Source organism: Tursiops truncatus, chromosome 16 (assembly GCF_011762595.2).
Source record: "Tursiops truncatus isolate mTurTru1 chromosome 16, mTurTru1.mat.Y, whole genome shotgun sequence".
Classification (NCBI taxonomy): domain Eukaryota; kingdom Metazoa; phylum Chordata; class Mammalia; order Artiodactyla; family Delphinidae; genus Tursiops; species Tursiops truncatus.
In genome coordinates this window covers 15,534,335-15,560,913 of record NC_047049.1, presented here as the reverse complement: position 1 = coordinate 15,560,913, position 26,579 = coordinate 15,534,335, and the positions used below count along the sequence as shown (strand labels likewise).

Below are 26,579 nucleotides of genomic sequence, written 5' to 3'. Positions count from 1 at the left end.
CTCAGAATACCCAAAGGAGTAAACAAATTGCATTTCTGTCCCTGAGACTCTCGCAAACATGGGTCTGGTTGATGGTGCTTTCAGACTAAGGACATGCAAACACTTGGAGGTTAGTGTGTTGGTCTAGGTCAGGGGTTTTCTAACTTTTCTGCACATAAGTAACACCCAAGAGCCTTTTAAAAATGGGTTCAATGGCCCTGGGGTGGGGCCCAGAAATAAGCTGCTTTTGTTTTATTTTGTAAGCACTGACCTAAGTCCATGCAGATCATTGTGAACTGGGGAAACCTGACAGTAGATGAGGAAGCCAAAGGGAGTAACAAGGATGTTGCTTCCGTGGCAGGTGCTTGGGTGGGGAGGGAGAGGCAGAATCACACTAGTTCCCACTTTGCTCCTGTAGAAATGCGATGCGAGGGCTGACTCAGGCTTTTCTGCGTTTGTTGTTTTTTTCCCTTGGAGTGGGAGAGGTTTCCAGTGCAACTGGACCAACTTGATCCTGAAGCTGCCACTCCCCTGTTCCGGACGCTTTTTTTTTTCCTGATGCAGCATCCTGTTTAGGCAGGATCGTGAGGGTGTGTCGTGGCCCAAAGTTTGGATCCTGGGCAAAGGTGAATAAATCAGTCTGCCCAGGCAGGTTACACAAAGTCCACAGGGCTCCCCACAAGTCTGTGCACAGCCAGTCTGCACAGAGAAGAGCATGCTGCAGCCCTGCCACCTCACCGACCATAGAGCCCCAACTGAGGCCCTTGCTCCAAACATCAGGGGGAGGGGCGGTGGCTGGTCTTCCCCAGAGAAGATGCACAAAACGGTACAGCGAGAAATACGCAATGGCATTCCAGCGCTCTGGTTCCCTCTGACCAGCTCAAAATATAAAGGAATAAAAGAGGCTGCAACATCCCGGTGTACCTGCATACTGGCTTTTGGCAGATGGTTACTGCTATCCCATCTCCTTCCAAGGAGTGAAGGGCAAAAACTTTTAAGCAGTCTTTGCAGTTTAACAGTGCTAGATAAACATTATCTGTAGATGTGTGCATTCCTGAAAGACCTAACTGGTCTCTTTAAATTGATCAGTAGCGTCAGCGTAATCTTTACCAAAAATCCCAGTCAGATTATTTGTACATTGACAAGCCAATCCTAAAGTTTATATGGCAATAGGAGAGTGGTACAGCTACTTTGGAAACCTCTTGAGCAGTATCTCAAAAAGTTGAACATAAATATACCATGCAACCCAGCACTTCCACTCCTAGGTTTCGAACTCAAAGAAATGGTAACTTCTGTCCATGCAAAGACTTATATGCAAAAGTTCACAGCAGTGTTCTCCAAAAATAGCCCCAAACTGGAAATAATCCAAATGACTCTCAACTAGTGAATAGATACACAAAATGTGAAGCGTTCAAATCGTGCAATACTGCAAAGTTACTGCTTTTAAATGAAAGGAACTGCTGATACATCCAACACAGACGACCCTCAACAACATGCTGTTAAGAAGCCAGACACGAAAGGCTACATGTTGATTCCACTGCTATGAAATTTCTAGAAAAGGCAACCGGAAAGAGATACAAAGTAGATTGGTGGCTGCTGGAAATGGGGATGGGAATAAGATTGGGCGCAGGGTTGACTGCAAAGTCAAAATGAGGTGATGGAAAAGTTGTAAAACTGCATTGTGGTGATGGCTACACAGCTGTTTAAATGTAATAAAAATAAACTGTATTTTATGGTACATAAACTATTCTTTAATAAAGAGACAGGACAATTAAAAAAAAGAAAGCAGTAGGGAGTGGGGGAAAGACCTGACCGGAAGACAAGAGGAACTTTCCTGTGCACTGTTCACAAGGACACATCAGGGCGTGCATGCATTCATTCCTTTTGGGGGGGGTCCAGATTCCTTTGGAAAGCTATTGAAAAATATAGACTTTTTTTTTTTTTTTTGCAGAACAAAATATACCTGCATATAAAGAAAGCTAGATATATGTGTGCAATATTATACTGTTAGCAGTTGTCTAAAGACTTGAACATTTTCAAAGGGATTAGAAAACAATTGCTTAATTTGCTAATCTAATCAGTATTTCTCTTTCTTCAGAGGAATCACTATTCTCTTGTACAACAAGAGAAATGGAGCTGCAGAGAGATTAAGTAACTTGCTGGGGACCACATGAGACATTGAAACGAAAACCGAGGCTACGCCATTAACCTTAGTGTCGCTACTGGGAATCTCTCAGGCTGGTTCTTTGGCTGTGTGCTTTCATGCACAATATTTAATTGGAGTTTTCTCTGAACTTTTGAAGCAGGTGACATCATCCTTCATGTTTTATGGTGATCAAACCAAGGCTCAGAGGCCAAATGACTTGCTGCACCAAAACCAAGGTCACACAGCTAAGTGTCAGAACTAGGAAACATCCCAGGTCTTCGGACACAAGTTCGATTCTCTTGTACTGATATCACCGCATCATGGATACAATACTTCTCTTGTTTCAGAAATCTTAGGCAACTAGAAAAATAAATAGAAATATCTTGTATGATATAAAAAGATGGCCAAAATGTTTGAGAAGTTTTGTTAACATGTATTTTGAATAGTTTGCCAAATTTCAAGGCAGTGCAAATAACTACACTGAAGGCAAAACATAAATCTGAAATGCACGGATATCTGCATTTGAAACTAACCTCTCCTCTCTGGTGCTCCCACAGCTCTGGGCTTGGGCTGTCCCACACATTTAACTTTGCCTCGAACGTTACTGAAATGGAGAAGGACGATATGGTCCTTGCCCCCCCCATGTCCTCAGCCCGCCTTTCGTCCGTGGAAAAACTTTAGCCAAAGAATAAGTTTAATCAGAGAAGTGAGAAAATGCAGAAACAAAGGAAAACAGTCAAAGGAGACCAAATAATAATAGTTTAGTCATTAAACATAGTCAAGGATCTTTAGGTCCTCCTTAAGGGCCATAGACAATATTCTGAGCCGTATCCTGCGAGCTGTCTCATAGATACTGAAACCCCCGCCAGGTGGAAGAAGTGAACTACATGATGACCAGGCTGTAGCCATGGCATAAGCTGCCACAATTCCGAGAATTGGCCTCCAAGAAACGGAAACGAATGGAACCTGAAACTGAAGATTAACTGTACCTGAAACAATCAAGATGATGCTGGTTGACCACCGATGACCAATTTCAAGATGACTGTCAGAGCTTGACAGAGAGTTGGACTTTGGACAGGCGTCCACCCTCCCCGGTTGCCAGCATCGAAAATAAAACAAACTTTCCTTTCCACCAACCTGGCCTCTTTATTGGCTTTTGAGAGGCGAGCAGCCGGACCCCACTTTCAGTTACATTATGGCTGGGCTGTCTGCCCCATCCCACTGTCCAACATGGAGTAGAAAGAGATGGGCTTTGGAATCAAGAGAACGCAGGGTCTGCATTCTGACCTTGCAAATGGTGTGGCCTTGGGCACTTTTCTGGACTTATTTCTTCAATTGTAAAAACTGGCATAAGAAACCCTGCCACATAGGATTGTTATGAAAATTAAGTAACCAAATGCAAGTTCAGTTCATACCAAAGTAAGTATCTGGGACCAGTAAGTGCAGGTGAGCTTGCTCCCTCTCAATCACGTTAGACTATACATCCCTTTAAAGACGCGGGCCACACATGTGTCATCATAGCTCTTGGATCTCTCTTGCTTTCCATAGAGCAAGTTCTCTAGAAATGTCGGGTAAATTAATGGCCAACAGAAGCCCTTATCCCCAAATCTCTAGATGCTGAGCAACCATTTCCTGCACAATTATGGCCAAAAGAGAACTAAAGGATGAACTTCAGAGCCCCAGCTGTCATTTCGGTATTTACCTGTTTCCAGATACTAACGCTAAGCACCTCAGAAACCATATTCTATCTGACTCTCCCTACAACCCTGTGATGGGGTTATTATGTCCATTTAACAGATGAGGAAATTAAAGCTTAGGGACATCAAGAAATCACCCAAGGTTACTCAGTTAGCAAGGAATGGAACTGTGGTCTAAACCCCAGTCTGTCCAACTCCAGACTGTACTCAGAAGCACCAGGTCCTCCAGCCTCCCTACCCTCAGCAGCTCCATTCACGAGGGGAGACCCTTGCTGGGATCTGCCCTAAAACGGCGTATTTCCTATGACTTTACAGTATCATCTTTCAACTTCCTTTTTTTTTAAAGAATACAAATAAAGGTTTATTGTACCAAATTAAGGTCTTCATATTTTACAGTTTGCTAAGGCTCAAGGAAGGCTAGATGATTTTTAAAGACCTTAACAAAAATTTTACTTTCACGATCCCTCCCACCCCCAACTATTCAAACGGTGTGATAAATGTTATAAAAACAAAACAAAAAACCAAAACCACTAGAAATAACACCAAGTCCTTTAAAAACAACTCTCCCAAATGTTATTTCTTGACGTAGGTGGTCTTCATGGTTTGGGACAATGTGATCCTAAATCCTTGTAAAGCAGCCCTGGCAGCTCCAGCCTGCCTGTAATTTTCAAACGCAGTTAAGTCATGTCATGTCTCACAGATATTAAATGTACTTCCTTGAAACCAGGAACTGATTAAGTAGCATGGATAACATCATCTCATTAGTCTCTTCCGAAAAGTTATTAAGGAATACAACATAGTTTAGAGGGTAACCAGGGACCCAAGGATTTGGGGTTGAATTTCCTTGGCTGTTAGCTAGACTTGGTATTCCCTGACCAAGGTAATTGTTGTTACAGTCTGTTCTACAATTTGGCTTTCTTTCTTTTCTTTGTTACCAAAAATGCCATGCATTTTACATATTATATCACAATGTTCTCCCTTACCAGGTAGGCAGGAAGTCCTGAATGCACTTTTTTTTTCCTTTCTTTGGAGTAGGAAAGAGGTACACCTTATTTTTTTTTTCTTTTAAGTAAACTTCTTTACTGAAGTAGAACATACACTGGAAAAAATGCACAAATCATAAATTTCTAGTTCAATGAATTGTCATAAATGCAACACAACTTGTAACTAGCGCCCAAACCGAGTAAGAGAACATTATCTGTACCCAGAAGCCCCTTCATGTCCTCTTCCAGTCACTGACTGCTAATCACTATGCTGACTTCTAACTTTTACCTATCTTTGAAGTTTACATAACAGGAAGCAGCTAAGTCTGGCCTCTCTTACTCAACACCGTGAGAATTATTCATGATTCTGTGTGTACTGGTACTTCACCATGTCTCATGATTCCATAGTATTCCTTTGTGTAATTATACTACATCTTATTTATCCATTCCACTCTTGATGGACATTTCGGTAGTTTTTTTTTGTTTTTTTTTTTGCGGGACGCGCAGGCTCAGCGGCACATGGCTCACGGACCCAGCCGCTCCGCGGCATGTGGGATCTTCCCGGACCGGGGCACGAACCCGCGTCCCCTGCATCGGCAAGCGGACTCTCAACCACTGCGCCACCAGGGAAGCCCTTGGTAGTTTTTAAATGTTGGCTGTTTTGAACTGTGTTGCTGTGAAATTTCCTGCCCATGTCTTTTGGTGAATTACATACACATTTCAGTGGTACATGTACATAAAAGTAGACAATGTATGTCAAGGTCACTGCATACGTTTACATTCAGATTGAGTGCTGCCAAACAGTCATCCAAAGTGGTTTTTGCCTTTTATTACAATTTTAATCCGAGAGGAATTAGAAGGAATTAAATAAGAAGAATCAAATTAAGAGCACTTTAGCAAATAGATTCCCAAAGTGTTTTCTAACCTCTGTGAAGTGAATGATTTTTTTGTTTAATAAAATGGCCTCTCTGTACTTTAATCCCATCAGGTATCCATTATTCCAGTATCTCCAGAGTGTCACTGAGCAATTTCCAATTCTCCTTTTATCCTCGTCTTTCTGTTCGAGAGACGTGGATGAAGTGATGGAGAGACGTGGATGAAATGCAAATAGCCCTCATATTTAATTCCAAAATCAGCAGGCAATGGCTGGCACGCCCTGGATCACTCTGCACAAGTCTTTGTCGTGAAGCTTCAAAAGTGGCTTCTTCCACTTAGGGCTAAGGCCCACTGGCAAGGATCAAAAAAGAACTGGAATTGGAAGGTTGAGGACTTCAGTGGCTACCAAAAGATTTCACTTTTCCTCTCATGATTGAGCTTAAACATTTCTTATCCATTATTTTTATGGTTAATAATATCTTTTGCATTTGTTTTGTAGTTGAACGTTCGTGAAGCACCTTCCCGTTTAATCCACCCAATGCTTCGGGGGTACCCTATTACTCTTATGCCTATTTATGGACTAAGAAAAGCCTTCTAAGTTACAGAGCTAGCGTTCAGTCTAGGGTTTTTGACTAAGTCCATTCTCCCTTCCCCCTACATCCTGCTACATGTTAAGAGTCAGAAAGACTGGAAATTACTTTGGTAACTTGGACAGCTTAAAAATAATAAGCATTTTTTTTTTCTTCTTCCATGAATTCTCACGAGGGAGTACAGCAGCTAACTACCCAGGTAAGATCCAAGGGATCTCTGAAGACTATCCCTTGCACACAATAACTCACTTGGGCTGAGAGTTTGATATTGTGGACTAGAAAATGATCCTGGTTCCTGGGGTCTCATTAGGAGAGTGTCATTTGGCCCATTTTAGACATGTTATTAGGCTGCCCCAGTCTCGGTATGTGCAACATCAGGAATGTAAAAGGTGGATGTTTGAGAAATCTGTTAGGTCGAATACTGTACTGAACTTTCAGCCTGTTTGGATGTATTGGGACCCAACTGCTTATTTCCCCCAAACCTATGTACTGTCTGAGAAGACTTGTATGTTCTATAATGTTAAAAGGGTAGAAAAGTATTGCTTCTGCCTAGTTTGCAAGATTGCTATGTAGGTAAAATAAATGTTAATTACATGTAAATTTACCTTGAGTACTATGACACAGGGAGAGGATGAACTAGGTTGCAAAATACCAGCTGATTCTAGGCCATTTTCTTTCCAAATACTTACACTCTGAAAGAGATTTTTAAGGGGTCTCTTTAGGAAATTAGACCCCAGAGGGACAGACTCTCAGAATCCAGTGGGATATTACGGTGAACACTGAGTAGAACGCCAGGTCAGCTGCTGCTCTGCATGTGCTAAACACTATTTGCATAATTCCAGGGAGGGAACAATGAGAAACTCATCATGCTTCCAGTTTAATGCAACCCATTTTGCAAATGCAGACACCACCCTACAGTCAAGGTCAAAGGTTTTCCATCTTTTCCTTTCTTAACACCGGGAGATAAATATTTGCCTTCAAGTTCAACATTCTTGAAATCTAATCCCAACTGGATAATTTTTGTCTCTTGTTCAAGGGCAAACACTTAAGGTTTCTTATTACTCGTGATCTCATTCCTGGTCTCCTTTCCAACTCAAGAGCACGCTGGAGTCAGGAATGCACAATAACAGCAATCCTAAGCGGCTCGTCCCTGCCAGAAGCTCCAAGGGAATCAATGATCAATGCACATGTCCTGGCGGCCAAATGGCCCAAGTGTGTGCCTGGGAGAGGGGATGGGAAAGAGCACGCAGGTCCCCAGTATTTATCATCTCAGTAATGACTTTGTCACTTGTAGGAAACATACAGAAAGCAGGGCTTTTTTAAATTAAAAATATTTAAGCTTGTTATATAGTGTACAGGAAACATGTCATCCCAATTCAGGGAGATTCTAGTTTGTCATCTGCTTTTCTTCATCAAGTTGCTATCTCTAAAGTAAATTCCACTTCTATGATTTTTGTCTTCTCCAGGAATTGCAAACGTTTCTCTATCCCACCCATTCTTTTTCCTTCCTCGATATTTCTGTTCTAACGTAACTCTTAAAGGACTTCATGAGAGTTGGGTAAGACCCAGAGCCTTGGGCATAGCCCTTGCCTTGCTTTGGAGTCTTGGGTGATCCTTACAAGTTATTTCCACTAAAACCATGGCTCTGAGTTATCAACTCTTTTACAGATGGTTCAGCTCTGGGCTGCCTACAGCCCAGTATCAGACTAAAAATATTTTTTCTTCCCCAGGGTTAGAGGAGTCTTCAGGGTGGGAATACCAGAACAGTCAGAAAAACACAACTTGCTTTTAAAAACAACCTTGTATGATTTCCTCTCCCACTGTGGCCGGACTCTACCCCCTCAACAAACAACCAAGCCTTCCAGCCCAGCATCTGCAGAGCCCAGACTCTACCGTTTCACTAGGAGCAGCGGGGAGGGGTGCTCTGGCCATCACTGTCAGTGCTAATGGTCAGGAGCAAGAAGAAACAGAGTGCAAAGTAAATTCTAAGACGGAGAGGGAGCTGTATGAAAGAATTCAGGACCCCATGTTTGGCAATACCCAAATCAGAACCCATTTAAAAGCAAAGCTCAGGTCTTTGGATGACGACCAAAGCATTTCCGTACCCTGCAAAGAAAGAGATACATGATTCACATACATGATTCACATTCCAGTCTTTACAGCCTGGGTGGGGGCTTGCTCTGCGACCAACCCTCTGGATTCCTCTGGAAGGGCAGGCCTGGGGCTGGAGCCAGGATAAGCAGAGAGTTCTGCCCAGGAGGGCAGGTACCCTGCCAGCCGCACCTGCGGCCCCCTCCCACCCGTTAGGTCAGGTGACAGAGGGTCCTGTCAGAGGGGAGCCAGTGACCTTGTCGTGGCTAGATGCTGGGACTCAGATGACAGCCTGAGTCACAGACATGGGCCGGTGATTCTGTGCAGTCACACAGCTCTGGAACCTTTGAAGTGTTAGACCCTGTGACCTGAGCCGATGTCAAGCCTGCACTTTGCCCCAGGGCAGCAGACTGGCCCGAGTTCTGAGGTCAAGGCATCCAAGTGCTCCTTAGCAAAGTCTACTGAACTTAGTCAAAGCCAGCCGGCTCCTCTGACGACAGACAGGCAGGCAGGCAGGCACACCGACAGGAAAAGCCCAGCTGCCCGGAAAAGCAGCCACTCTGCAAAGAAATGCTGGTCGTCCTCCCTCCTCACCACTCAGCAACTGGACCAGAGGCCCTTTACTGAGCTAAGGACATTTAAACGGCAGGTTAGTTTTTATTGAACACCACGTGGATCACAATCCTCTCTGGATAAAACGTCTTTAATGTCATCCCATTACCTACTGACAAAAGTTGAACTTCCTACCCCGGCATCCAACAGCCTCCACAATCTGGTCTCAATCTACCTGTCCAGCTTTAAAGAATTATAGGTTCCCCTCGAGAGAGGTGGAGTAGCTCTGGGGAAGGGCTTGGGCACCAGCAGCTTTAACGAGCTCCCCTAGTGATTCCCAGGTGCAGCCCAGGCTGAGAACTTCTAGAGTGAGCCTTCTCCAACTCCCCAGATTCGGGCATTCCCTTCGACTTGCATTTATTTCTGGTCTCGAATATATACTTTTTAAACATTGATGGAAGTAGACACCCATTTATCTAATGCAATAAATTATAACTGCTGGTTACTTAACCGGTTTTCCCACTAGACTTTTCACTTCTCAGAAGAAAGGACACTGTCTTATTCATTTTCATATTTCCAGAGTCTTGTAGGTGTTGAGCACATAGTAGGTATATTTTGCAAAAATAGTCTACTTTATATAATAAAATACCAATGCTGCAAACATTGGGTCAAAGGCTGCCTTCTCTAGGGACTTTTCTTATCAATTTCACCTGGATAGGACCCCCGCCTCATCTGCACTCTTAAATAAACAGCATTCATTTATTCCATTCATATAGTGCCTTGAGCTTCTAGATATTTCTGTGTTTTAGGACTGCCACTAACTTTTAAGTTCCATTAAGGCAGGGACCGTGTCCTTTATAATTGTATATTATAACAATAATTATGCAATCAGCTAGCAAGTACAAGCATTAAACGCTAAATGCTTGTTTAAAGAATGAATTATACCTCAAACTAGTAGACCCAAAATATGTTAGGTAAGTATAGCACTGAGAAGAATTACCATGCTGTAGAGCAATGACAGAATGAATTTTTGAAATCAAACTATATTGGTAAATTTACATTAGGATTTTATTCTATTCTAAGCTATGTTTTCCTTTTAAAAATTCTTTTTTATCCCCTCTCACCTCTTTCTAGAATAGTCCTACTTCCTGTAATTTGCTCCTAATACATTTCCTGGGAAAGAGTGATTCTAATTCTTTCAGTATGAAACAAACAGGTCACCTGCAAAAAACACTCCCAACTCTCAAGAGAAAAACCAACTGTCTATATTCTTCAATATCATCAAGTTTAAAGGCCTCCCTTTCTTATGGGACCAAACAGCTGTCCCTCTGCCACTCTCTCCAGCGTGAAAACGGTGGCATCACTTCCTTATCAACAAACTATCTCAGGTGCACAGATGCTCTCTTAGCATCTTCCTGGAAAGGTTGGTCCAGGCACTCCCCATTCAAGACAAGTCAACTGCCTTCTGTCCAATTAGGACAGGACAGCTGCTCCCGCTTCCTCGCTGCAGGCCAGCCGTGATGAGCACAAGATGACTGAGATTTGTAAACCTCGCTGAGAGGGATACTGATTCCAAAAATAATGAGTCTATTAAAGGCAGGAGGCTGAACAAACTGCTGTTTTCACCTGTGCATAAAGCAGGCCAGATTTAGTGATCTGGAGAAAGGAAATGTGTTCCAACCCAATGTAATGCACATATGGGAGCGCCTGGTATATAGTAATGTCCAGCTGTGTTTTCTAGGGACCAGAGGCCTGTGTGCATGAGGTCAGAGCCTTTAGGCAGAAGCCTTGTTCATTTCTGCATCCCCAGTTTGTGCAAACAGTAAGTGCTCAATAAGCATTCACTGAACGAAAGACTCTGCCCTGGGATCAAGAGGAGGGGACAGTGGGTGATGATGATTCAAGGGGTCAGAGAAGACGTCACAGAAAATGGCCCTGTAAATGGAGATTAGAAAGGTAAGCAGAATCTCCCTTTCATTACTATATGCACCAAAACTCAAGACTTTTTTCCCTATCACTCACATCACAGCCAAGAACATATCCACCTGGACCCCTCCATCTACCCTCTCTTTCCCCAACACACAAAAGCAAACCCAGAAAACCAGACATTTCTTTACCTCGAGTTGCTTTTCTATATAATTTCCATATATAATGGTCAGCTAAAAGCTCATTTCTTACCCCTTATACATTTAACTGATAGATGGGATAAATTGAGAGAACAAAAGTCACAGAGGGGTTAGAAAGAGAAGAAAGAAGGATACTAGCTCTTCATTGCAGAAAAGCAGTGATCTTAGAAAACTGTGTTTCAAACATCCCAACCATGCGACATAACGGCTCAGAACAGGAAGAAATTAGCTTTATTTCAGTAACAGCCAGTATTCTACCACCCCTTAAATCAAGCAAAAATCATTATCATACACACACACACAAAGCCACTGGCAGGCAACATCCGACAGTAATGATTTCACACTCAATTTATCCCGAGCTAGCTCATACCACATCACAGCAATTTCGCCGGGTAGACTTGCTTCCGTTTACCTCTTCCTAACCTAGAGTAAACGACCACCAATAAAAGTCCAACTCAGCCTGCAGCACTAGTGGGCTTAGAGTCGACGTGAATTTAATGTCCCTCACTAATTCTGGTGGCTGGAGAGAGCAAAGGGCGTCCCTCATTAACCAGGAACAAAAGAACAGCTAAATGGTTCTTAGCATCCCTGTCTAGTCCAGAGTATGTAGACATAAGCGATTGATTTTTCTGAGAAAGGTGATGGATTCAATGCTACCAAGAAATATATCCTTTACCAAAGAGATGGCAAGGATTAGTGCTCTGGCAGAATCTAGTTGGCTACTGATATCTGCTAAGTTTGGGTCACGTTTCAAATTTCCAAGACAGAGAGATTCTTGAAAATGTCATCACAAGCCTGAAAAGTTTTCAAACGATGCTATCCCTCAAATGATGGTACCCAGGGAATCACTGTGTCTGGCCTCTAGGCTGTATGGGTATCTCTTCTTGGACTATCTGCAGATTAGTTACCTCAGGTGGCTTGCTCTATGCTGCTTGCAGTAGACTCAGAGAATAAGAAGTTATTTTTCAATATTAGATAGAAATAAACATAATTAAGACATGAAATGGGCTTTTTTTTTTTTTTTTTTTGCGGTACACGGGCCTCTCACTGTTGTGGCCTCTCCCGTTGCGGAGCACAGGCTCCAGACGCGCAGGCTCAGCGGCCATGGCTCATGGGCCCAGCCGCTCCGCGGCATGTGGGATCTTCCCGGACCAGGGCACGAACCCGTGTCCCCTGCATCGGCAGGCGGACTCGCAACCACTGCGCCACCAGGGAAGCCCGAAATGGGCATTTTGAATTATGAGCTGTTTTGTTAATTTATGCAATCATTCCCCTGAATTAATTTTTATAGTTGAACTAGAACCGTACCTTTCCAGCAGTGAGTGCATAAAAACACAAAAAGGCATTCAAAGTACAGGAAACGGGCTTCCCACAGGCCACTTAGCAGAGTTTAAAACTGTGTCTACACTATTGCGATCCTGTTTAGAAATTTAAAAGCATTAGTTTGAAAACTAAGAGGCACAAAGCACCCGTCCTTGATAGCTACCACCATGGCACCCTTAGGGATTAAAGATTCAATTAAGAGTCTCCACGGGCTTTTTGCCTGAATGCAAATGCACCTTTCAGAGAAACAAAAAATCTAAAACACATCTGGGGACATCTCCCAGCGCCTGAACGAGGGTTAGTCCAGGTGAATGCGCAGTGGGTGTAAAAGAACAAATCCACGCCCGAGATCACATTAATAGCAAGTCAAGACCAGGGTCATTTAGAAGCAACGTGTGGCTGAGGCTACCCCACGCTCATGATCCTCCAGTGAGCGAGTTAAGGCCACCCTGCTTTGGGGAGAGCCTCATCCTCCCCACACTCCAGTCACAGGAACTGCCATCGTCTCCACGACCCACCACGGGCCACAGAGAATGATCCAGGCTGGAAAGGTGACCACACCATGGCAACGGCACCTTCCCCAGGACTTCCTGAGGTGAGCAGGGGAGAGAACAGCCTTTTCCACTGAGGTTGAGCTGCTCGGAGCCCCTGTAGCTCCGTCCTTTCCAAGCAGAGAGAGTAGGTTTGTGAGCACGAACACACCTGCAGAGACAAGCCGACGCCCAGAGCACACACACAGCACCCGAGGCCCAGGCTTCAGCCCCTCCGGCCCTCTGTGGCGGCCTGGTCCTGTTGTGCTTTACTCGGTGTTAGGGGTTGACTTGTGCCCCCTAAGAAGATACGTTTGTTGCAATTCCAATTCCCAACACCTCAGAATGTGCTCCTCTTTGGAAACCGGGTTGTTGCAGATGTCATTAGTTAAGATGAGGTCAGACCAGAGTTAGGTTGGCTCTTAATCCAGGATGGCTGGTGTCCTCATACGAGGAGGAAAGGGTGACAGGCTTCCTTAGAATGCCAGGTCACAGGAGGCAGAGATTGGAGTTACGCTGCCACAAGCCAAGGAATGCCTGGGGCTACCAGAATCTGGACCAGGCAAAAGGAACGCCCCCTCCTGCCCTCACAGAGGCCTCGGAGAGAGCCTGGCCGTGCCAACACCTTGGCTGTAGACTTCTAGCCTCCAGAACTGTGAGAGAATAAATTTCTGCTGCTTTAAAGCCACCCGCTTTGTAGTACTTTGTTACGGCAGCCCTAGGACACTAAGACAGCTGGATTGAGGTGAGTTTCTGCCACTTTTGACCAAAGGTGCTGTCTCCCAGTGGAAAGTGGGCTGGCCTCACTTCTCAATTTTAGAAACTAAAACCTTTTTGCATCCAAATGCCTTGTGCAACACAAATAACAGCTGTTTTCTCAAACTGTTAAAAACAAGTGACGGGGCTTCCCTGGTGGCGCAGTGGTTGAGAGTCCGCCTGCTGATGCAGGGGACACGGGTTCTTGCCCCGGTCTGGGAAGATCCCACGTGCTGCGGAGCGGCTGGGCCCGGGAGCCATGGCCGCTGAGCCTGCGCGTCCGGAGCCTGTGCTCCGCAACGGGAGAGGCCACAACATAAAAACAAGTGACGTACCCAGCCACAATCCTTTAGTTTTGCATGAATACAACTTTCTTCTGAAAAATTATACAAATAGATGGTGTTGGTAATCCAGGCCTCACGCTGGAGTCAAACCTCGAAACTCAACTACCAGTGCTGGTTAATTTCAGAGCAAGGCCACCATTCAGCTGGCTCCAACTGAACTAAAAACCCCTGCGGATTACAAAGGAAAGCTTTCCTTCTGCTTTCTTTTGTTTTTTTAAAATAAATTTATTTATTTATTTTATTTATTTTTGGCTGCATTGGGTCTTCGTTACTGCGTGTGGGCTTTTCTCTAGTTGCGGCGAGCGGGGGCTACTCTTCGTTGCGGTGCTCGGGCTTCTCATTGCGGTGGCTTCTCTTGTTGCGGAGCACCGGCTCTAGGCGCACGGGCTTCAGCAGTTGTGTCACGCGGGCTCATTAGTTGTGGCTCGCGGGCTCTAGAGCACAGGCTCAGTAGTTGTGGCACAGGCTTTGCCGCTCCGCGGCATGTGGGATCTTCCTGGACCAGGGCTTGTACCCGTGTCCCCTGCATTAGCAGGCGGATTCTTAACCACTGTGCCACCAGGGAAGCCCTGCTTCCTTTTCAATTAAGGTGTCAGATATGCAAATACTTTTCTCATTAGCCTCTTATTTTGCTGAACTTGGCAAGAAAATTCCTCGAAGTCTTGCAGTTCTGGCCGGTGATTTCTGTGACTGATCTTAGACTTGCAAATAACTCTCAGCAGATGCCATTCCTGGGGCTGCCAGGGTTCTCCTCAAAAAGCAGGGCTGCTGATTATGACAAGAATGAGGCAGGGAGAAAAACTTGAACAGGAAGAACACTGATGTTTAGACAGAGGACATGGAGTGGGTTGAATTGTGGCTCCTTCAAGGTATGTTCACCTGGAACCTCAGAATGTAACCTTGCTAGGTATAGGGGTTTTGCAGATGGAATTAAGGTAAGGATCTTGAGATGAGGTCATCCTGGATTAGGGTGGGCCCTAAATCCAATGACAAGTCCTTACGAGAAAAGAGAAGGGGAAGCAGATCGAGAGACACAAAGAGGAAGGCCACGGGGAGACTGGCAAAGATTGGAGTGATATGTCCACAAGCCAAGGAACGTCAGGATTGCCAGCCGTCGTCAGAAGCCAGGAGAGAACATGGGACGGGTTCCCCGTCAGAGCCTCCAGAAGGAGCCCACAACCCTACTGACACCACCTCGATTTCAGTTGTCTGGCGCCCAGGACTGTGAGCGAATAGATTTCTGTGGTTCTAAGTCACCAAGTTTGTGGTCCTTTGTTACAGCAGCCCTAGGAAATGAACACAGGACACCTCCAAAAGCACAGACACTGAAGGGCAGGCACAGGGCGGGTCTAACCTCATTCACCACAAACCATATTCCACAGCACTACACAAAACTTGGCATCTTCAGGATTTCACAGAAGTCTCTTCATAATCAATCATGATGTTAATCCTAAAATTTGCTTGGAAACCTTCATCGTCATGCAAAGTCATGTATTAACTTGCCCCTTTGTACACGGTGCTGGGCTGGGAGCAAGGAGGCTGAAGCGATCCCCCCTCCAGAGCGGCTCACGTGGAGGGCCGCTCAGACACACGGGATGATGTGAAGCCAACGAGACATCATCTTTGACTGTCGGCCAGTAATTATTTACATCTATAGTTATTCTCTTGTATTTGTTATGGTTTCTTGGAGCAAGGTAAAGAATGAGGCCACTGTGTGGCCTTTAGGAATCAAGTCCTAAATCCATAAGCACTGGCCCTGAGTCACTGCCAAGCGAAGAAAAGGAAACTGTAAAACAACAGGCACAACGTGGTCCTATTTGTCTAAAACAAGGACATATACCCTCCCACGTTTATCTGTGCATTGGAAACAGGAGAAAAGCAAGATACAGAACTACATTCGGGATGACAGAAGCCATGTGCCTAAACTCCAGATATGTAAACACTTCCGTGGCTGCCAGGGACTCGGAACAACACCCACCACTGGGGAGCGGGGGTGGGGAGGGAGAGGGGGATGTCTACTGGGATGTCTACAGCTGGCAAACTGTAGCCCTGCTTTTGTAAATAAAGCTTTATTGGAATGCAGCCATGTCCATTCGTTTGCGTGGTGTCCATGGCTACTCTGGCCCTTCAACAGAAGAACTGAGTGGCTAAGACAGGGAGAGTAATGGTCCATGAAGCTGAAAATATTTGCTATCTGGCCCCTTGCAGAAAGAGTCTGTACAGACAGAGTTACCATCTGCCCTCTGCCTTGTATGATTCTACACCATGTGCTTCTTTGTTTATTCATTTAAAATGAGCACACATTACTTTGTAAAGAAAACTTTTAGAAGTTCTCTACTTGGACAGGGCAGGGCATCCCAGGCAGTCATCAACGATCTTCCTGGAAGCAGGTGGAAACTCACATGTTTTCAGGATAAGAAGGGAAGGCCTTCTTCTGGCCTGGCCTGGAAAGGGAAGGTGTCTCAAAACAAAGAGAATATAAAATAAAGCTTTGAGCAAAAATTCTCAAATATCCACGGAATGACCAGCAGAGAAATTCACTCAACTCCCTAGCACCCTGCTTTCACGCAATAGCTTTAATATTCCGAAGGCCTTTTGGAGTACTTTTTTTTTTTTTTGTACAATAAGCAGAGAAGTAGTTGAATGGGGTGGCCTGGGGAGTGCTGGGGGTGGTGAAACACAGAACTGCTCTGAGGCTTGCTTTTCGCTCTCACCAATAGGTTGTACCTTCTTGTGTTTTCTGGGTCTCAATATCCTTAACTTTAAGAAGGTCAGACCAGATTAAGTCTATGTAACGTTCCTGCCATGGTATCTCTAGGGGTCTTGAGCCGGAATTACCTTTAACACAGAAAAGCAGGTAGAGAAGAGATCTTTCAGGTTGGTGCCAGGCCAGGTCTGGGAACCAGCCAACTGAGTTGCAGCCCGTGTCAGTGTGAGCTCAGATTAGGCAAGGCCCCAGTTACCAAATGGCTCTGGGCTGGAAGTAATGCATGAATTCAGTCAGAAATTCCTTTCCAATACTCTCATTGCAAAACCAGTTAAATTCCAACCACGAGACACAGTTATTAATGAGCACACCCAAGACCATTAAGGAGCTTGAGAGTTTTGTGTTAAAAAGTCACAGTCCCTCCAATTTTGCTCAGGGATGGTTAAAGGGCCAGTAGTGGCTGTGATGGACAGAGAAGCTGGGTCACATATTGGGGTTCGTGACAGATTCCACACACATGCTACCCACGACAGAGCGCCTCTTGGTGGTCCCACCCCCAGGGCTGGAGGGCCTTTTGATTTTATCACACATGAACTCCATCTTCCTGCTTATCCTCCCACCAAGGAAAATGGGAACCAGCTGGGTTGGCCCCAAACCTGGGTGAAACTTGGTTCTGCGCCAAGGAAAGCTTTGACGGACCAGCCTTGTCAGGACTCTGCCCTGTTAGAGTCGTCATCGGGACTTGTCGTGTGCTGGAAAATTCAAGCTGCCAGACGATGAGGGACCTGCTCGCAACACACCAGCACAGTCTGCCTCGTTCCTGCCCAAAGACTCACATTACTGGGCACACCAGATGCGGACACCTGGGGCATGAGCGCAGTTAACTCCTTCCACCACAACGCTATGAAAGTTCAGCAGCTTTTATCATCTTAGAACGGAATTAGAGAATTACATGCACGTGTCACCAGAGGCTTCTGATCTTGGCTTTCTACCTCAGCAATGGAACATCCTGGGGCCAACCAAACTCATAAAGACTGGTGTCAGCCCTTCTTCCATATTTTTAACGCAACCAAGTGGAGGGGCAGGCAATTGGAAGCACCTGGTTGTGTTAAAAATATGGGAAGAAACACTGACACAGTTTACATTTTTAGGCTTTTTCCTAGGTTTTTTTTTGTTTTTTCACTTGAAGTGTCCATCTATGGCTGCTAGGTTCTTTTCTTAGTGAGAAGCTTTATGTTCTAAGGGAAATCAATGTAACGCTGGGAGCTGAAAACAGGGAAAGTGGTCCCTAGGGCTGCCCAGGAACCAGCTCGGTTAAAGTTCGTATGCATGACTCAACAATAGCTGAACTTTTTAACTAATGGATTTGCTTACATGAGAAAAATGAGAGTTTAAATAATCAATTAAGCCCTGACAGTTTAAAAAAAGTGACTTAAGATACACCAGCTAGTTAGAGATGAGCTAATAAGCTCATCTTTACACTATTTATATAATATTGCAAATAATATTATAAATAATGTTTATATTATAAATAATGCTTATAAGCTCAAATAATAAGGAAGAGAGGGAGGAGGTGAGGTGAGTTCTTAGGTTTCATTCATTTGGCAAAAGCTGATGGCGGACCAATTCTCATCAACCTGATGAAGAGGAGACAAATGCTGTGGAATATGGGCTTTGGAGACAGACATCATGGATTCAAATCCAGGCCCTGCCAGTAATCATCTGGGCAGCTGCTCTGAGCCTCAGTTTCCTTATTTGCAAAACAAAGGTGAAAGTAATACAGAGTAATGCACATGGGTGAAAGGACATTAATGAGATAGGGTTATAAAGTGCAGTAAGAACTAATAATAACTACAGCCATAATCACCCTTTATTAGATATTCCTGTCCCGATGCTTACCCTGCAGAGGTGTGGCTGACTCCAAAACAAGGGACTACAACAGGTGGCACTGTTGGTGTGATGTGCCCAGTGAGGTGGGCATGGGGGAGAAAACCACCCAAGACCACTGTGGAGGGGGGCACCACAGAAGGGGAGCGCTTGGTTAGATTTAAAGGGGAGCAGGAGGTTACTAGGCAGATAGCACCCCCCGCCTCCTTCCCTCCCTCCCCATTCATTCCTCCATCTATCCATCCACCATCCATTTATTGAACACCTACCTACCTTCCATCAGACACTATTTTATTTTATTGTATTGAAGTACAGTGGATTTACAATGTTGTGTTAGTTTCTGGTGTACAGCAAAGTAATTCAGTTACATATATCTATTCTTTTTCAGATTCTTTTCCATTATAGGATTATAGGTTACTACAGGATATTGAATGTAGTTCGCTGTGCTATATAGTAGGACCTTGTTGTTTACCTGTTTTACATAAAGTAGTGTGTGTCTGTTAATCCCAAGCTCCTAATGTATCCCTCCCCCACCCTTTCCCTTTTGGTAACTATAAGTCTGTTTTCTACGTCTGTGAGTCTGTTTCTGTTTCGTAAACGCATTCATTTGCAGACCCTGTTTTAGGTGCTGGGAACATGGCAGCACCTGTCATGAAGTTTACATTCTAGCAACAGGTGACAGACAATGATGTGTATACAAACAAGGAAGAATTTCATATTGTGGAAAAAAAGTGCCAAGAAGAGAATAAAACAGGGCCAGGGGACAGAAGATGACCTGGGGGAAGAATGTTCCAGGCAGAGGGAACAGCGAGTACAAAGACCCCAAGACGGCGAGAGAGTGCTTGAGAGACAGAAAGAGGGCCAGTAGGCTGGAGTGAATCGAGGGGAGAGATGTAGGTGCCTTGGGGGGGCAGGGCAGGAGCTTAATTGCAGAGGGCTGGCTAAGCCAAGGTAAGGTTTTTCAATAGGTTTTTACAGTTCTGAGGTTAAAAGTCAAAACAAAAAAACCCACAGGGGTTTCCCTGGTGGCGCAGTGGTTAAGAATCCGCCTGCCAATGCAGGGGACATGGGTTCGAGCCCTGGTACGGGTCTGGGAAGATCCCACGTGCCGCGGAGCAACTAAGCCCGTGCGCCACAACTACTGAAGCCTGCGTGTCTAGAGCCCGTGCTTTGCAACAAGAGAAGCCACCGCAATGAGAAGCCCGCGCACTGTAACGAAGAGTAGCCCCCGTTCACTGCAACTAGAGGAAGCCCACGCGCAGCAATGAAGACCCAACGCAGCCAAAAATAAAATAAATAAATGTATATATATTAAAAAAAAAAAGGTACATCATTTTTTCCTTATGCTTTAAAACTCTTTAAAAACCACAAAGGAGGGCTTCTCTGGTGGCGCAGTGGTTGGGAGTCCGCCTGCCGATGCAGGGGACAAGGGTTCGTGTCCCGGTCCAGGAAGATCCCACATGCCGTGGAGCAGCTGGGCCCGTGAGCCATGGCTGCTGAACCTGTGCGTCCAGAGCCTGTGCTCCGCAACGGGAGAGGCCACAGCGGTGAGAGGCCCGCGTACCACAAAAAAAACCCCACAAAGGAAGACTGGAAATCTGCACTCGCCAGCACCCCCCACCCCAGTCCTTAGGCCCTAAACTTTGTTATGTAAGAACCAACACCTTCTTTAATCTGTTGCCAGAACAAGATACACTTTGCATCCTAAACAAGCTGCCAAAACAAAGCAGAAAGCTGGGCTAAAACTCTGTTAGAGGATGTTCTGAACTGTTCAAAACACATTTCTCTATCTTTTCAAGTATGTTTATTTGGACAAGGTATACGGATATAAGCGCGGATGCAAGGAGCCAGCTGCAGAGCCCCAAGACAAACTAACACTATTATTATTTAGCAGGAGGGTAAGATAAAAGCCGCCTTAAGTGTAAGCAAGCATTCCTGCTTCATCTAATGTTTATGAGCAAAAAAACGCCCTCAATGTGAACCAGCAATGCTGAGGAGGACACAGACACGTATTTGCCAAAGACATTCCAGGCTTGGTGAACAGGAAAAGCAGTGGGGTTTGTTTCCTCTTTTATTAGGGCCCCCTCCCTGCAAGGTCACAGTTTAAGCCTGGGCAGCTTAAGGCACCAGTTAGACTCATTCTTGCCCATATAGACTCATACCAGGGACTCTGCTTTAGAAAACGGAGCAAGGGACAGTCTTTGAATCACAGCATTAAGGCCATCTTGGGCTCCTTTACATACCACTACTACATCTTTACATCCTGCATATTCCAGGGAAGTCCCCATTTCAAGTCATCTGCCTCATCTGGACACCCCATGTCCTGATATCTGATTCAAGAAATGTGGGCTCTTTTTTTTTTGTGGTACGCGGGCCTCTCACTGTTGTGGCCTCTCCCGTTGCGGAGCACAGGCTCCGGACGCGCAGGCTCAGCGGCCATGGCTCACGGCCCCAGCCATTCCGCGGCATGTGGTATCTTCCTGGACCGGGGCATGAACCCGTGTCCCCTGCATCGGCGGGTGGACTCTCAACCACTGCGCCACCAGGGAAGCCCGAAATGTAGGCTCTTTTAAGCAGCACTGTTCTGACTTCCCAGTAGACACTCCCAATTCTCGAAGACTTCATACCCTAATACATAAGAATATATAAGGCATATTTTTTCATTTGTGATCTACAAGTTCATTGGACTGGATAATTTTCTTAAAAACAAAGAGGATGGGAATACATTGCCTTTAGGTCAAGTCCTAGGCTTGGCATGTTCTTCTCACTGAAGCCACAAGGCAGCTTTAGCACGTGGGGCTTTAAATATAAGAGCATAAGTTTAATATCTGGACCTCAGGAAGAAAAATTTATAAAGCTCTCCCCTCCAAATTTTACAACCCACAGAACCACTATTCCTATATCCTTAAAAGATTTCCCTGGTAGTCTTTCAAACATTAAAGGCTGCTTGGATGGGGAATGGATTTGTCCTTTTGAAAAAAATACACAGAATAGACTATGTGGACAGGACACAGGTGGTAGACATGCGAACTTCTTGCAGACCAAGCTCCCGGGTGGTCTTTGTATGGGAATCACTGACATCCACTTGTTTATTCATCAACTACTGAGCAGCCAGCATCCGTAGTCACTGTGCTACATCCTAGTGATAAAATGGACCTAAAATACTTATGTTTTCTGCATTCATAGATCTTAGATCTAGTAAACGAGGGAGTGGGTTTTCAAATGAGGAAATGCTTCTAAGAGAGCACAAGGTGTCGGATACATAGGTACCTCCAAGTAGAGGTAAACGGAAGATGTGCTTTGTAATGAATCACAGAAAACACCACGGGCCATTCCAACCCATCACCAAGAATGACTCCAACAAGTAGAGGTGTTTCCTGATATGCTCAGCCAATGTCAGGCACCACCCCTACCCGAGCTGGGTCTGAGGAGGGTTTCCTCCCCAGAGCAGCCTGTGGCCACTCCTTGCAACATACCATGGTGTTCAGCACATATCATGTTCTTGGAGAAATGCCAAGAACATGTAATACATATAGTTTGTATATCAGATCGTTGTTTAATAAGATTATGAATGTATACTTATAAAATTTAAAGCTATAATTAGAACATAGGTCCACCAAGAAAAGTTAAGTAGAACTAAGCAAAATTGGCTATTTCCAATGTTTTGTTCCAGAATTTGTTACGATTTCATTTTGTAATCTGTTAACCTCTGAGAGCAAACACACAACAGCATATGCTAAAGGTGTAAGAAAACTTTTAAACGGAAAAAGTTCCAGCCATTGACTTTTTTGTTATCTGTGAATTGGAAAAAGGCTGTGACTATTTTATTTCATTGACAAAATGAGACCCAACTCTCAATCAAAAAGTCTGAGACTTACTGGTACAGAGGGGGAAAGGAAAAAGGAAATGGAAGCACTTAGCTACAGGTTCCAGAAGAAAAACCAAATAGGTGTGCCCAGATTTACACACAAGGCACACCTATTTTTTACACCTTATAAAACGTGCTATAATACGAGATGCTTTTTTTAAAAAAAAATAGTGCATTTCTGGGATGCACTTAAGATAGGATTCCTTTCAGAGAAGTTTGATTAGGCACTGCAACAAATAAGGCCCACAAAGGACCAGGAGGGGAGAGGCCAGGGGCAGAAGAATGTATATGGAGAAGAGTGCTTAACCCCTGCTCCACGACCCAGCCCAGGATGTGATTTCAAACAAAAAGAAAACAAAGCAAAGACCAAAATGCTCAGGGCAAAATATTTGTCCCGTTCCTGCTCTTTTGATAAACACTCTCCCTTGGGGTCTTGCCTCCCCGACCCAGCCCTCCCAGTAGGTCTCAAAAGTGGTTACTTAATAGGAGTGGTTCTGAACTGGGGACTGATTTTGCCCTGCAGGGAACATTTGGCAATGGCTGGAGATGTTTTTACTTGTTGAGTTGGGGAGGGAATTGCTACTGTCATCTAGTGGGTGGGTACCAGGGATGCTGCTAAACACAGGACAGTTCCCCACAGCAAAGAATCACCCCATCCAAAATGCCAGTCGTGCTGAGGCTGAGAAACCTGGTCTACAGGAGGCAAAACCATGATCATCCCTCTACACACTTGGGGTGTTAAGTCCTGAGTATTTTGGACTTTCCCGTCCTTTTAAATTAGCTATTATTTAGTTGGAGGGAAAAACCTGCAGACCTCTGTTGTCATGATATGATAGCCCCTGACCCAGTTGGATAAGCCACAGGTGCAGGGGTTAAACTCACTGACACATGAAAATGCAGAAGGAACCCACTTGAAAACATGAGGTCGAAACGTGCATTGAAAGCTTATTTCAAAGAGGCTGAGCCAGGCCTCACATTTAGTCTTAAAAACCCTTCTCAAAAGTAATTTATATCAGGCTTCCCTGGTGGCGCAGTGGTTGAGAGTCCGCCTGCCGATGCAGGGGACGCGGGTTCGTGCCCCGGTCCGGGAAGATCCCATGTGCCGCGGAGCGGCTGGGCCCGTGAGCCATGGCCGCTGAGCCTGCGCGTCCGGAGCCTATGCTCCGCAACGGGAGAGGCCACAACAGTGAGAGGCCCACGTACCGCAAAAAAAAAAAAAGTAATTTATATCAAGGAGCTGTGGCAAATTCACCTTTTCTGTAAGTACATCATGACTCAACAAGCCTTTTGATCCATTATAGAATGGCAACAATATTTTAATTAGTTATTTTCACTTACTTGTCAGAACCTGTTTGGATAATCTAAATAACTTCACATCCTCTTAACATACCTCCTGAGACTGTCTCAGAGAAAACAGGCTCAATTTTCTTTTAAATCCCCAGTCCCAGTGAAGGGATAGATGGAGCTGCTATGGCAACCCCACACCTGCTGACTTTTAGGCTAGACTCACTTTTTTTTTTTTAACCTTTCCCAAATCATAAATCTATTTCTTTCATGGTTGAGATGCTTTTTCTTGTCTCATTCCTTCTTCAGTGCTAGCACAGCATGCTTTAAAAATTTTTCTCAAAAATAAACTTTGGAGCATGGTTTGATTAATAACTAGGTTTTCAGAAAACCTGTTTGCATTAGAAAGGCAAGAATCTCTAGATTTCTTACATTTCCTGCCCAAAGATGGTAAAGAGAGGGCACAGTCAGGCTCTTTCAACCTGTAGCTGTAAGACAATATGAATAATACACAAATGTTTTGCTTCCCCATATTCATTCATGGGAAACTTCTTAAAGGAAAAATCCTCACATCTATAGTAACAGATCAATTGAGTCAATTCCCCTCGCCCCTTTTACCACCAGACCCCCCAAATACGATTAAGTTCTTTCATCTCAAACATAAATTCCGCAGAGCTTTACAACCACACACAAAACAAAACAAAACAATCTGGAAACCACACTCTCCTTTCAATCTTGGGGGTAGCAGTCTGAAAAAACACACTCTTTAAAAGGTCAATAAACTATTACTCTCTGTCAAATAACTTGCCTTTCCTGCTCTTTGCTACTAGATGCATGGAAAAAAACCTCCGTAGTTCATTTGTATCATAAGAAAAGCAAAAAGTTTAAATGTCCTTCAGGCCAAAGCAAGTGGCTTCTGTCGCCAGGATCCAGCATACCACATCTGGAGGACCCTGGGGGTCTCCAATGTCGCCAAAGAAGCGGGGAATTTCCCGTCTGCTCTGCAAAGCCAAGGACACCTCCAGCAACATCGCTTTACCTTAATCCAGGGCTCCTTTTCTTCTGCTTCGGTGCCTGGTTTTGCTGAGCAGGGAACTCTGGACTTCAAACTCACAACACGGCAAAGAGGCTTGGAAACGCCAGACCTCAGCCCGACAGACCGGGGCTCCCCGCCCGCCTGGGGCACGCGAGCGGGCTCCTCTCTGAAGCAAGGCTAACGAAATGCACGTCTCTCCAGAGACACACACCGGAAAAAAGAACAGACTGGGGCAGGCGTTCCCACCCTCCCTCTCCCCACTGCATTTACTAGTTAAACACACCAGCAACCACTAACGGGCCAGTCCATGTTTCTGAAAAAGGAGGGGGGTATGTTTTCTTTTTTTTTTTTTAACTGCAGGTGGGGAAAGTACCATTTCTTCACATTCACCCACGCTTGTCTGAACCATTAATCTGACAGCGATTGTCCCCGGGGGCAGAGGCTTGCGTTGAAACCAGTGTCTTGTGCTTTTTAATTTCTTTCTTCGATTTGGGATGATGGAAAGGTACACGACTGAGCATAGAGATCAAATAGCCTCCTCTCCTAAGTCACTGCATTGGAGACACACTTTATGGCATCCTTTCTGTAGGTGTAATAAAACACAGTGCAACTTGATTTTGGTTTCCACTCGTTGTTCAGAATTTCCACATTTCAGAATGTTTGTATTGAGATAAATGGGATCCCCCCCAAACTTCACTTATGAAGCTTCCGTGTTTCACACTGTTGGTACATTTTGTATTGCGTCCTTTTACTGCAGTAAAAAAATTACTAGTTACCTACATTCCAGGCACTTTACACACCTTACCTCACTGTCCACTAAACTGTCCTGCAGAAATGCCAGATGAAGCCGCCACAGAAGGCAAAGCCACAGGCTCTGCGTATTTATGAACAGACGGAGCCGGAAACCTTCTACCGCGGTGCTAGGACAGCCCCTTTTCTGTAGCCCTCCCTTAGAACTAGGGCAAGATTCTGTTGACTCCTGTCATTTTTAACAAGACTAAAGTGATTTAGGGAAATTTTTCATGGAGATTATTTGCTCGTAAAGATCAGCTAATACATAAAAAGACCTTTGTGTGTGTGTGTGTAATCTCTCTAGGTTGGTTTGGAAGCAATCCCAAACACTGCTGAAGAAATGTAAGGATTTTAGCAATAGAACAGTGCTTCTAAAATGAAGAGGAAGCTACTGGATTACACATTATAATAATTACAGGGGGTTAGCGAAACTTCTAGTGCATTTTCCTTCCAAGGAGTCCAAAGCCCCCATGAATGTGCTTTCACCACACCCTTTTAGGGACAGTTTCTCTAAGTGTGATCTGTAGCCCCCTGGCCCTACCAGAGTCACCCAGAGCAGGGTGGCATGTTAACATGCAGATTCCTGGCCCCAGCCTGGACCCCTAGAATCTCTGGGTGAGGTCTGGTAATCTATACTTTAAATGAGATATCCAGGGGATCCTAGAACTTTGCCTCTTGTTTGGGACATTAGTAGGCAGTCCACTGTTTGTCAGAGGAGTGAAAGTGTCCCTCCTTACAAAGGAAAAAGGGAAATTCAACCATGCTCCCAGGCACAGGGTTAGAAGCACAGGAGCATAAGATCTGGGATCACTGCCCTCCAGACTTAATCATCCTCTTCTACTCTCCCATATTTGGAGTCATCAGCTCCTCTTTCAGATTTTATTTCTATATTACCTCTATATCTTCTAGGATGGAGAGAAAGAGGATGGTTCATCTTTAAATTTGCCAAGCATATTTCCAAATGAAAAGAGCCCCAAATCACCACCAGACAGAGTCAAGAGTTTCAAGAAAC

General features: G+C 44.8%; 1 protein-coding gene across 4 annotated transcripts in view; it reads right to left on the bottom strand.

Moving 5' to 3' along the window:
• ABLIM1 (actin binding LIM protein 1) overlaps positions 1 to 26,579 on the bottom strand; it is a 317,822-nt gene that overhangs the window by 60,603 nt on the left and 230,640 nt on the right. The window contains exon 1 of one of the 4 annotated variants that reach the window (XM_019940049.3): positions 24,779 to 24,949. The exons of the other annotated variants lie outside the window; for them this stretch is intronic. The gene's annotated coding sequence lies outside the window, so the exon portion shown is untranslated. Of the gene's footprint in view, positions 1 to 24,778; positions 24,950 to 26,579 lie in introns of those variants that run through there. 4 annotated transcript variants of the gene reach the window in all.